The sequence below is a fragment of the Hypanus sabinus genome, chromosome 2, assembly GCF_030144855.1.
Source record: "Hypanus sabinus isolate sHypSab1 chromosome 2, sHypSab1.hap1, whole genome shotgun sequence".
Classification (NCBI taxonomy): Eukaryota; Metazoa; Chordata; class Chondrichthyes; order Myliobatiformes; family Dasyatidae; genus Hypanus; species Hypanus sabinus.
The window spans coordinates 36242287-36254714 of NC_082707.1; the positions used below are offsets into that span (position 1 = coordinate 36242287).

A 12428-nucleotide genomic window follows, 5' to 3' on the forward strand; every position below is an offset into this window, starting at 1 on the left:
AAACATCGACAGTTATTCTTCTCCATTGATGCTGCCTGACCTTCTGAATGCCTTCAGCATCTCGTATGTGTTACTCTCGATTTCTAACATCTGCAGAATCTCGTGTTTAAACTTTTTTTCATGTTGCTGTATTCCTAACAATAAAACACCATATATTGTTCATAGAAATACTGTACATTATTGTTCATTATAGAGCTAAAGCTTTGAGGGAAAAGCTAAATGCATGTTACACCAAGACAAGCATTTTCCTAAAATCAAAATCACCGAGAGAGGAGGGGAGGGTTAACCTACATATCAGTGCAATCCATATATTTTTTCTTATGGTACATCTATGTTAATGTTACTTAATTAGGGCACTATTGATCCTTCGATGAGATGTGGACTTGTTGCATTCACGTAATCTCATCGTAACAAGCAACACACTCAAAATGCTGGAGGAAATCAGCAGGCTAGGCAGGATCTATGGATAAAAATACCCTGGCCTGCTGAGTTCCTCCAGCATTTTGTGTGTGTTGCTTGGGTTTCTAGCATCTGTTTATCATTATGCATATCTCTTGTTTATCATTGTAACAAGCAGCTTGCTGTTGCTTGGACAATCACAGCATTATACAAGTCTCCACCTTGTAGCTTCCAGTATAATTGTATTCAGTAATTGGACAATGCAGGATTGCAATACGAGACGAGGAACAGTCCTGATTCAATACACTGTGAGAGTCTGACTAGCATTTCCTACCTTTGTTCTACTTGCAGCAAAGTATTTGGCATGGTCACAAATTAACAGTTCATATTCATCTCAACCAAGGTCAAGTTTGGACTTGCTGACAGGCAAGAAATACTTTGTATCCTACTCATCCAAGTAAATCACTTTAGTCTCCCCAGAAAATCTTTCAATATCCTTCTGAAATCAAGTAACTCTCACAAGTGGATAAAATCAGAAATCCTCGGGTTTAACCAAATTCAAAAGCAGATAACAACTTAAGAATTGACTCAAACACTGCAAGGACAATTGCTCGGCAGATCTTTGTATTTTGAAAGAAGTTGTTTAAAATGGACCCATTTCACAGAGCCTATGGCTCCTGTATGGATTACAGTAAAATATCCAAGGTGAAAAGTACTTCATAGTCATCAGCAATTTCAAAAGTCCCAGTGTGTCACCAGCATAGAGTTTCCATTATTTTTAAAATGCAAGCCCATTATTGACAATGCAATCTGTCAATCTGAGGGTTTAAAAAACTTCACACATACTAGAAGAAATAGTAGACAAAAAGAGCTTGTATTTTTCCTTTTCTGTCTCATACTGATTCAGAGGATGAGGATCTCAATGTGATCCAGCATTTACTGAACATTTCTAATTGCACCTGATTAGAGGGGCAGTTAACAGCAAACCATGTTGATGGGTCCTGAGTTGCATTTAAGTCAAACTTGGCAAGGACAATAATGGGTTGCCTTCAGTGAGGGACATTATGAGATAAGATTGTTTATAACAATCTCATACATTAAGAACAGAAGAATGAGAAGCAAGAAGGAAGCAATTCAGAACCTTATACCTGCCCCACTGTTCAGGAACATGGCTGATCTTTTATGTCAGCACCATATTACTGAACTAAACCATTGTCCCTTCAATTCTTTAACATTTAAAGATCTATCAGTCTCTCATGAATTTACCCAGTCCTCAAAGACCTACTACTCTCAGAGAGAAGTATATTTTTAGATATCTGTGTGAATGCCAGCTGATTCCTTTGAGACTCTGACTCCTTGTTTTAGATACCCATAACACTGAAAGTATGAATTCCACATCTATAGTACATTGACAAATGCAATGGATCTCACATGGGCAGCATGGTAATGCACCGGTTAACATAACACTACAGCACCAGTGACCCAGACTGAATGTTACTGCTGCCTGCAAGGAGTTTATATATTCTCCCCATGACCATGAGGGTTTCCTCCGAGCGCTCCAGTTTCCTGTCCTACCATATTCCAAAGATGTATGGGTCTTGGGCTAATTGGTCACATAGTGTAATTGGTCAGCATGGGTTCAGTAGGCTTAAAGAGCCTGTTACCTTGCTGTATTTCTAAATAAAATAAACATAATGTGTTTGTCTGCCTTTGGGTTGCTAAAGTGCTGGTTTGTGGAGAAAGGTGATAAAGATGGCTGTATCTTCACCCAGATGAACCAAGATGATGAACCGAGATGCATCATTTCTCTCTGTATTATTACTGTTACTACAGTCTTATCAGACTGGCAGCAAAGACAGGATTAACCTGAGCCCCAGATACTGTAATTGTCCTGAACATTGTTTTGGAATGCATGAATAACTACCAATGTTGTTGTTATAATTGAAGTTCTACAGTTGAAGAAAAACTTTGTGGAAAATTATGCCAATGATTGGGCAGTACTGTAATCTGAAGATTTAAACAAAGACGTTGATTCTTATCTGAAACAAATTGAATGGAGGAATGTATCAAATGCTTTTGCTGATCTGAAAAAGACAAATATATTCCTCACTGTACAGATTTTATAGTGCCTGCATCAATCAGTGGATTTATTAGATACAGAAGTTGCTGAAACTCTGTTAAAGTATTCCAAGTGCAAACCAATACTCAGGGTATAATATTTTGGATTGCATCATTGACACCGAGGAAGAAGAAGCTTTTGCTCGTGGCATTATTGTACTGAAGTAGCAGCAAGCGCTTGTGGATTTTTTGCATGTCTAGATGACGCCCTCAAGAAAGAAAGAAAGGAAGCCTGTTGTCTTTGAAGAATTATCACAGACAGTTGTTGTCATGAGAGGATTTATCTTTAAAATCAGCCTGGATTTTCACTTGCCTGTGAAAATACCAGTGGGTTAGCTCACCATTCTGACCCAAGGTGCACCGTTCAAGGAGCCTTCTCATCACACAAGTGCCTAAATACAAAGCAGACCACATGCATTTCAGCAATAAACATCATATCCTCAGAAACATGTTCCTCAAATAACTGTCCTGTGACAGTTGTGGAAGGGAAAAAACATAATCAATTCCTCTGCGGATTTCATCAGGAAACTGTAGATACATGCAAAGTCCAAAATTTTCTGCTCGGACTCAGCACATGATTGAGGTGAAAGAGGACATTAAATTTCCTTTAGATCAAATTATGTGATTACACAACTCAAGAGAGTGGAGTGACAATCTAATCACGGATGGATCCTACGTGCAAGACAATAAGCCTGTAGCTGGACACCAGGAAAATTTCCCTGCCGATCATTGCACGTTCACCTCTTCTCATATTTTGAGACAGAATTCCTGTTGTGGGAGAGATTCATGGTCCTGTGAAGTACAGTTGAATTCTGCTCCTGGTTCTAATGAAGGGGAACAGCCCGCACAGTTAGAATCCAAATGGCTGGAAAAGATCAATTCGAACTGAGGAAAGAGCTTCATCTTTCAAAGCAAATTGAGAAAGCAACAGCTATCATCAAAGATTCCCAGCATCTAGGCCATACCCTCTCACAGAACTCCCATCAATCAGGAGATACAGAATCCTTAGGTTCCACTCCACCAGGTTCAGAACTGTTATTACCCTACAACCACCAGGCTCTTGAACTAGTGTGAATAACTTCAACTACTATGACCTACAGACCCTCTTACAAGGACTCTTTGCAACTCGTGTCCTTCATGTTATTTTTGTTTGGACAGTTCACCTGCTTTTGCCCTTTGTTTGTTTGCCAATCTTTGTTTATAGTTTTCCATGAATTCTATTGTATTTCGTTTTCCTATAAACACCATCTAAAAAGTGAATTGCAAGGTAGGATGTAGTAACATATCTGTACTGATAATGAATTTAATTTGAACTTTGAAAGAGCACAGGCAGTGATGGGTTAGTATGCTTTGGGTAGATTTTAATGGCTACACTAGTACCTTGCTTAATGTTTAAGATATATATACTGTGATGAAAGTGTTAACTGAATCACTGTTAAAAGGGTCATTCTAGCTTTATGCTTGTGGTGATGTAATTCTGACAGCCCTGCTGTGCAAGGAACCTGGCAGGAACACCTACCGCCCTGACTTCTGCTTGGTTCTGTGCTGGGAACTTGGAGTGAATCCAGTAAGTAATTGCTCATGGCCTGTCACAAAGAGGCTGCCTGTGAGGATTGGTGTTAGGTGACCCAGCAGTCTGGCTACACAGTGTGGAGATTTGCTGGGGACCGGCAGTGCCTGTTCCTTGTATTAATGGAACATGCTTTTGCCCAATCCCACACTCTTCGATCGGCTGCGCAAGTTCAGAGTCCAGCCCAGAGCTTGTGGTGAACTATGTGCCTGTCTGGACACGCCCCCTTCTGACTGCTCCTGTGGCTCCTCCCACAGGCCCCTGTATAAAGGCGATCGAGGCCTGACGCTCGGCCTCAGTCTCCAGGATGTAATATGATGGTCACTCACTGCTGGTTCCTTCTTCAGTCAATAAAAGCCGATATCTCGCCTTACATCTCAGTGTGAGTTATTGATGGTGCATCAGAGCTGTATATCTCAGCACTGCTAGTCCCAACCTGTTCAATATTATCTGCTCATCACTGTGAGGGCGGCAGTGACAGGGAATCTGGAACATGGTAATGAAATGCTCCTCTTTGTGGCAGAAAAGAATCAGGGACCAGTAGAGGAAGGAAGAGGATTATCGGGCAAATGTCTATGTAGAAGGAGAAGCCACTTCCCTTCTCTATAAGATACAGGAGCAGACTTAGGCCATTAGGCCTATTGAATCTGCTCCACTATTGCATCATGGCTGATCTATTTTCTCCCTCAGCCCCAAGCTCCTGTTTTCTCCCCTTCTGCCCTGACTAATCAAAAATCTATCAACCTCTGCTTTAATTGTACCCAATGCGGCAACAAATTCCACAGATTCACCACTCTCTGGCTAAAGAAATTCTCCATGGTCTCAGACTGTGTCCCATGACTTGAACGAAGCCACTGACAGTGGCGAGGATGTTTCTAGTAGTGGGAGAGGACCTGAAGGCACAATCTCAAAATACAAAGACATCCCTTTAGAGAGGTCATGAGGATGAATTTCTCTAGCCAGAGGGTGTTGTAACTGTGAAATCCATTGCCATAGATGGCTAAGGAGGTCAGGTTATTGAGCCTATTTAAAGCAGCGGTTGATAGGTTCTTGATTAGTAAGTGTACCAAAGGTTATGGAGATAAGACAGGAGAATGGGGTTGAGATGAATAATAAACCAGCCATGATGGAATAGTGGAACAGACCAGAATGTCCTAATTCTGCTCTTATGTCTTAGAGTCTAATGGACAGTTAACTACATGAAGAAACAAGGCAGGATGACTCACCTGGAATTCCTCTAAAGTTATAAAGTTATTCCTCTAAAGTTAAAGCAAGACAATGAGACCTTGCAGTGACAAGGTCATGGAAACATACCATATTAAATCTGAAACATATCCATTATCCAGTGCAGGGGATTTAACTTGCTATCTTGACTCTTAGAAGTCTCTTCACTGATTTGGGCATATCCTCTGGATCCCAGGTCAGAAATTTACCTCATCGTCAACACCAAAGTCGCTTCAACAGTACCAGCAAGTTTCTTCTTTCTGTTTTTTAGATTTTGAGCTTAGTGGTTAGCACAATAGTTTTACAGTACTAGCAATCACTGATGAGGGTTCAATTCCCATCACTCTCTCTAAGGCAGGGGTCCACTGACCTCCTGTTTAATGGTTTTAGTCTATAGTATACAGAGAGTCCCTGCTGTAAGGCCATTGACCATGTGGGTTTCCTCTGGGTGCTCCCGTTCCCTCTCACATTTCAAAGACCTGTGGTCAGGGTTGGTGAGTTGTGGGCATGTTATATTGGGGTGCCAGAAGCATGGTGACACTTACAGCTGCCCCCCCCCCCCGCGCCATCCTTGCTGATTTGATTTGACGCTTCCATTTATGTTTTGATGCTTCAGTGTACCTGCAGCAGATAAAACTAATCTCCCTCTTTATGTTCTCTTTTTTTCTTTTGCAGTGGCAAAAATCATATCATCTGCTTTATGGATGAAATCCTCATTTCAGATCTTAAAACAACAGAGCATCTGCCAACTCTGGCGAAGGTCATGTCCAGAATGCAGTGACATGGAATTAAATGCTAATATCTGTGAAGATCAGTGGAACATCCAAGCCACTGAACTGATGCACAGGTGTGTACCTGACTCAAAGCAGTGGTGATGCTTTTGTTAATACAGAAGCACCATTCAGCATGGCAAAGCTCAGGGAATTATTGACTGTGTTGGATTATTAGAATTCACATGATTTTGGAAGTTAACAAGTTCATCCACTATCTCGATATGTTAGGAACAGTATCCTGGTAAATTATTGCTTTCCACTCCCATTAACTTTATCAGTTTAAATTCTTACTATGTCAATTAAAGTCTTCCTTGGAAACAAACAGAAAATATTTGTTTATTTCCTTTGCTCTTCGCTTATTCTCAGTATAAAATGTGCCCTGCTTTTTCAGTATGTATGGGACTGTGGTGACGGTAATTTAAACTCCTTAGCAGTAGGTTATCAAAATTCAACCTGATAGAGTTATATCGGCAGTTTGGTTGAACATCAAAACATCAGAAATAGCATCAGCCATATTGACTCATTTTCCCCTCTGTAAGGGAGAAACATTTTCGATTATCTGTTAAATTGGTTTATCTATTAAACTTGCTACAGTAAGTTTTTTGCTAGTCTATTTTCCCTTTCCCTATCAATGCCCTGATCTTCTTTTGCTGAATTCTGAAATGCTTCCACCCCTGAGGCTTACAATTTTAAATGCCAATGTTATAGCCTTTTCCTTTGATCTAGTACTATCACAAACTTCTCATCTTAACCAAGGCCTGACAATGTTTACTCATTTTCCTTGGCTTCAAAGAGATGTATTTTACTTGTAAATTTTGCGTTATTTTTTAAATGTTAGCATTGCTGGTTTGCTTTCATATATTTGAATATAACTTCGCAATCCTCATTCCTCATATACTTGATTTGAGGAATCATATATGAGCAACAACTCATTCCTCATATATTTGCTCACCACTCAGGACAACAAGCCATCAGCGGGCTCCGGGATCAGAATACTTGATCTATCCACTTTGATGGTGTTTGCTAGCTTGCTTTCATAGTTCAAATTTTCCCTTCTAAAGATTATTTTAGTTGCGCTCTGTAGGGTTTTAAAAGCTTCACAATCCTCTGTCTTCCCTCTAATTGTTATTTTGTTGTATGCCCTCTCTTTTACTTTTACATTAACTTTGACTACCCTTATCAGCCACAGTTATATTATTTTACTATTTGAGTATTTCTTCATTTTTGGCATACAGCTATCCTGCACCTTCCTCACTTTTCCCCAGAAACTCAAGCCATTGCTGCTCTGCTGTCATTCCTGCCAGGATCTCCTTCTGATTTACTTGGCCAACTCCCCTCACATACCACTGTAACTTCCTTTACTCCACTGAAATACTGCTAAGTCAGACTTTACTTTCTCCCTATCAAATTTCAGGTTGAACTCAATCATATCGTAATCACTGCTTCCTAAGGGTTCTTTTACTGTAAGCTTCCTAATCGCCTCCAGTTCGTTACATAACACCTGATCCAATATAGCAGATCACCAAGTGAGCTCAATGATAAACAACTCCACAGACAAAAACCACAGACTCACTCTCTTGAGATCCATTTCCAACCTAATTTTCCCAATCGACCTGTATGTTGATATCTCCCATGACTACCACAACATTGCTCTTTTGACATGCCTTTTCCATTTCCTGTTGTAACCTGTGGTCCACCTCCCAGCCACTGTTGGGAGGCCATCATTTTACCTTTGCATTTTGTTAACTTACCCCACAAGGATTCAACATCTTCCAGTCCTATGTCACATCTTTCTACTGATTTGATGCCATTCTTTATCAGCAGAGCCATGCCACCCCCTCCACCTACCTTTCTATCCCTCCGATATAACGTGTGATCTTGGACATTCAGCTCCCAACTGCAACCATCCTTCAGCCACGATTCCATGATGGCCACAGCCTCATATCTGACAATCTGTAATGGTGCAACAAGATCTTACTTCTTATCCTCTCTGCATTGAGATATAACACTTTGAGTACTGTATTTGCTACCCTTTTTGATTCTGCATCCTTAATGCACTGACACTCACCTTGTTGACTACAAATTATCATCTGCCTGTCCTTCCTGACAGTCTGACTGCATGATATCTTTGGTTTTTTATCATCCGGCCTATCCTGAGTCCCTTCACTGCAGTTCCCACCTCGATGCACAAATTAGTTTAAACCCTCCCCAACAGCTCTAACAATCCTGTCAGTGAGAAATATTGGTCCCCTTTGGGTTCAGGTGCAACCCGTCACTTTTGAACAGGTCATACCTCCCCCAGAAGAGATCCCAATGATCCAAGAACCTGAGGCCCTGCTCCCTGCACCAGCTTCTCAGCCGTGTATTAATCTGCCAGATCATCCTGTTTCTACCATCACTGGTGCATGGCACAGACAGCAATCCAGAAATTACTACCCAGGGGAGAGGGGTCTGGCTTGTCAGCTTTCTACCCAGCTCTGTAAATTCCCTTTTTAGGACCTCTTTGCTTTTCTTTCCTACGTCATTGGTATCAATTTGTACCAAGATATCTGCTCCCCCTCCCTCTCCAAAATGTTACGGACGTGATCCGAGATGTCTCTGACCCTGGCACCTGGGAGGCAACATACCATCTGGGTGTCCTGTTACCCACAGAATCTCTGGTCTGCTCCCCTGACTGTAGAGCTCCCTGTCACTACTGCTCCCCTCTTATCCCTCTTTCCCTTCTGCACCACAGACCTACGCTCAGTGCCAGTTACCCTATCTCCATGGCATTCCCCTGGGAGGTTCATCCCCCACAACAATATCCAAAGCAGTATAGTTATTATTGAGGGGAATGGTCACTGGGTGCTCTGCTTATTCACATTTTCATTTCTCCTGACAGTCACACAGCTACTCGTCTTCTACAACGTCAGGGTGACTACTTCCCTGTGACTCTGATTGATATTCATCTTACTCTTCCGTATAAGCTGCTGCTCCAGGTTCCCGCCACAGTCTTCAAGGAGCTGCAACTGGATGCACTTCACACAAGTTTATTTCCCTGGGAGACTTTGAGTCTCCCTGGACTCCAACATCTGACACCAGTAGCCATTTACTACACTAGGTATGGTAAGTGAAACAAGAAAACCTTAACAGAAGCTTTTCCAGAACCAGCGCTTCTTTCAAACTGAAGTCTCCTTTGAGCTGAAGCCTGACATTCCTGCTCTCACTACTCTCAACTTCCCACTGTCCCTTCTGTACGTTCACACAGTCATCACCGACCTGCGAGAAACCTCGTCGCTGTGGCCTACTCCAACTGCTGATTGGGCTATCGGAATGAACCTGAAAGCCCACAAAACTCGATAGATGAAACCGTGTCAGAGGTAAAATGTGCTGTTTTTCCATTTCATGCAAACATCCTTAAGAGTCCCCAAGGTCAAATGTACTGTGTACCTTCCTTGGGATAGTGAAGAAACTGCACTTTACCATGTTTATTGACAGATTTTTATGTCAATGTATTATTATGCCAAACCATTATATTCTGTAGATAAAGACCATAAGATATAGGAGCAGAATTGGTCTATTCAGCCCACTGAGTGTTTTGCTCCATTCCATCATGGCTGATTTATTATCCTTCTCAACCTTATTTTCCTCCCTTTTCCTCACAGCCTTTTATGTCTGTTACGTACCCCATAACTGGGTGTCAGACCAGCAAAGACAGAAGTATCAGTTGGAGTCTGGTAGTACCAAGACTAAAGGTGTTTATTAGTAAGCTACACAATACAGTATCAAATATGCAAATATACATATAAAACAAGTTAGCAGTAATAAACCTAGAAGTGTAGGAATAATAATAAGCAATAATAAATCAGCTCTATCAATGTCTAGGGGTAAATGAATTATCATAGAAAAGTATAAAGTTTAGTTCATGTGTGCTGAGGTAGTTATGGTTGTTATGTTGTAATCGTTGGAGAGAGAGAGAATGAGAGATCAGGCAGCTACAGCAGGCAAATCTATTGCTTTCTGATTCCGTTGTATTGTTGTCGTCATTCAGTTATGACCCCTCAGTCCTTCAGCTAGACCGTTCTTCTGTAGTGGACTCGTCACTCTGGCATGAGTGGACACACACACACACACAAGTCCCCACCGGCCCTGCTGTAACACTGTGAGCTTTACAAACCGATCTCCTGGTTCGGTCTCCGAAGCCCCCACCTTTCTGTGGGTTCCCAAGACTCAGTCAGTGTCCACTGGTGTGTCTGAAGGGTGTCTCCCCAGACCTGTCTTTTATCCCTACTAACGGGGTCTCAGCTGTCCATCAACTCTGAGTGACTGTGTCCATCAAATCAGGCCACTCCTGCTGTCTCCTGAGGAATGTTAATGAGCTAAGTAAAGTCCTTGTAGTGAAGGCTAAATAATCCAGGAAGAGTCAAAACACAAAAAATCAACAGTCTCTCTCTCCTTCTTATCTGTAGCAGATGTTCTTGCCTGGGCTTTATCTCTCTCTCTCAGTAGCAGCACAGCGACGGCAATAGTTCGTAATTCTCAGGAGGGGGGTTGTGAATGATTAACTCTGCACCCCCATTTCCATCAGGTCTGTCCATCACTCATAACATGTTCTTACCTCTCAAGAACCTATTAATCTCTAAATTAAACACACCCAATGACAGCCTCGACAGCCATCTGTGGCAATTAATTTTGCAAGTTCACCACCTTCAGGCTGAATTCCTCCTCTTCTCTGTTCCAAAGAGTCAGCCTTGTATTCTGAGGCTGTGCCCTCTGGTAATAGTATACTAATAATTGTGTTTGTGATATCTGTCCCAGCTAATTTATTTATAATTAAGGTTGACTTAATTTATTAAACATTCACAGTCACCTTATGTGTGCTGCAACCAAGCACCTTAATATTTTCAGATATGGCTTTAGAGTCCTTGTGGAATCACATGGAAATCAGCTCTTTGGCCCAAAATATCAAGTACCCACCTGTACCAGATATCATTTATGAACACTTGGCCCATTGTCTTGGAAATTCCAGCAGAATCAGAGTCAGGTTCATTATCAACGGCATTTGTCGAGAAATTAGTTAATTTAGCAACAACAGTTCAAAGCAAAACATAATATAGAAGAAAAAAGAAAGTAATAACCAATCAACCAATTACAATATATGTAGATTGAATAGATTAGAAACCATGCAAAAACAGAAATAACATATATTAAAATTGAGGAAGTGTCATGGGTTCAAAATCCATTTAGGAATCGGATAGTAGAGGGGAAGAAGCTGTTCCTGAATCATTGAGTGTGTGCCTTCAGGCTTCTGTATCTCCTACCTGATGGTAACAGTGAAAGAAAGGCATGCCCAAAGTGCTGGGGGTCCTTAATAATGGACACCACCTTCCTGAGACACCGCTCCTTGAAGATGTCCTGGGTTCTTTATAGGCTAGTACCCAAGATGGAGCCAAATAAATTTACAATCTTCTGCAGCTTCTTTTGGTCCTGTGCAGTAGCACCACCCCTAAACCCCTCCATACCAGACAGTGATACAGCCTGTCAGAATGCTCTCCACAGTACAATGGAAAATTTGAGTGTTTTTGTTGACATACCAAATATCTTCAAACTCCTAATGAAGTATAGTCACTGTCTTGCCTTCTTTATAGCTGCAATGATATGTTGGATCTGGGTTAGGTCCTCAGAGATCTTGACACCCAGGAACTTGAAGCTGCTCACTCTCTCCACTTCTGATCCCTCCATGAGGATTGGTATGTGTTCCTTCATCTTACCCTTCCTGAAGTCCACAATTAGCTCTTTCATCTTACAGATATTGAGTGAATGGTTGCTGCTGCAACACCACTCCTCTAGTTGGCATCTCTCGCTCCTGTACTCTCTCTCATCTCCATCTGAGATTCTACCAACAATGGTTGTATCATCAGCAGATTTATAGATGATATTTGAGCTATGTCTAGCCACACAGTCATGAGTATACAGAGAGTAGAGTAGTGGGCTAATCACACACCCCTGAGGTGCACCAGTGTTGATCATCAGCAAGGAGGAGATATTATCACCAATCTGCACAGATTGCGGTCTTCTGGTTAGGAAGTTGAGGAAGTCAGGCACTGTCCCCCATCTGTATTTCTGTTGCATTTATGAGTGCATTACTGTTTCTTGCACCTGAGCAGAACCTGAAAATTGTAATACTTATGCTGCTGATTTCTACACTAATGTCATGGTCACATGATTCATTTCTGATTCTTGCAATCCCTTTCTTGACATCTCTGTCTCTGTTTCAGGTGATAGATAACCTACCAATACAGGTCCCCTCTACTTATGAAAGCCCAGTTTACATACCAGCTGCAACTCCTGAGAGAACATTTTTA

At 41.5% G+C, this 12428-nt stretch overlaps 1 long non-coding RNA gene across 1 annotated transcript; it reads left to right on the forward strand.

The window, feature by feature from the left end:
- Nucleotides 1–4389: 4389 nt before the first annotated feature.
- Nucleotides 4390–9087, forward strand: LOC132404571 (uncharacterized). Its single transcript, XR_009515584.1, has 3 exons — nucleotides 4390–4469; nucleotides 5987–6158; nucleotides 8966–9087. It is a non-coding gene; the product is annotated as an uncharacterized LOC132404571 (long non-coding RNA).
- Nucleotides 9088–12428: the final 3341 nt, after the last annotated feature.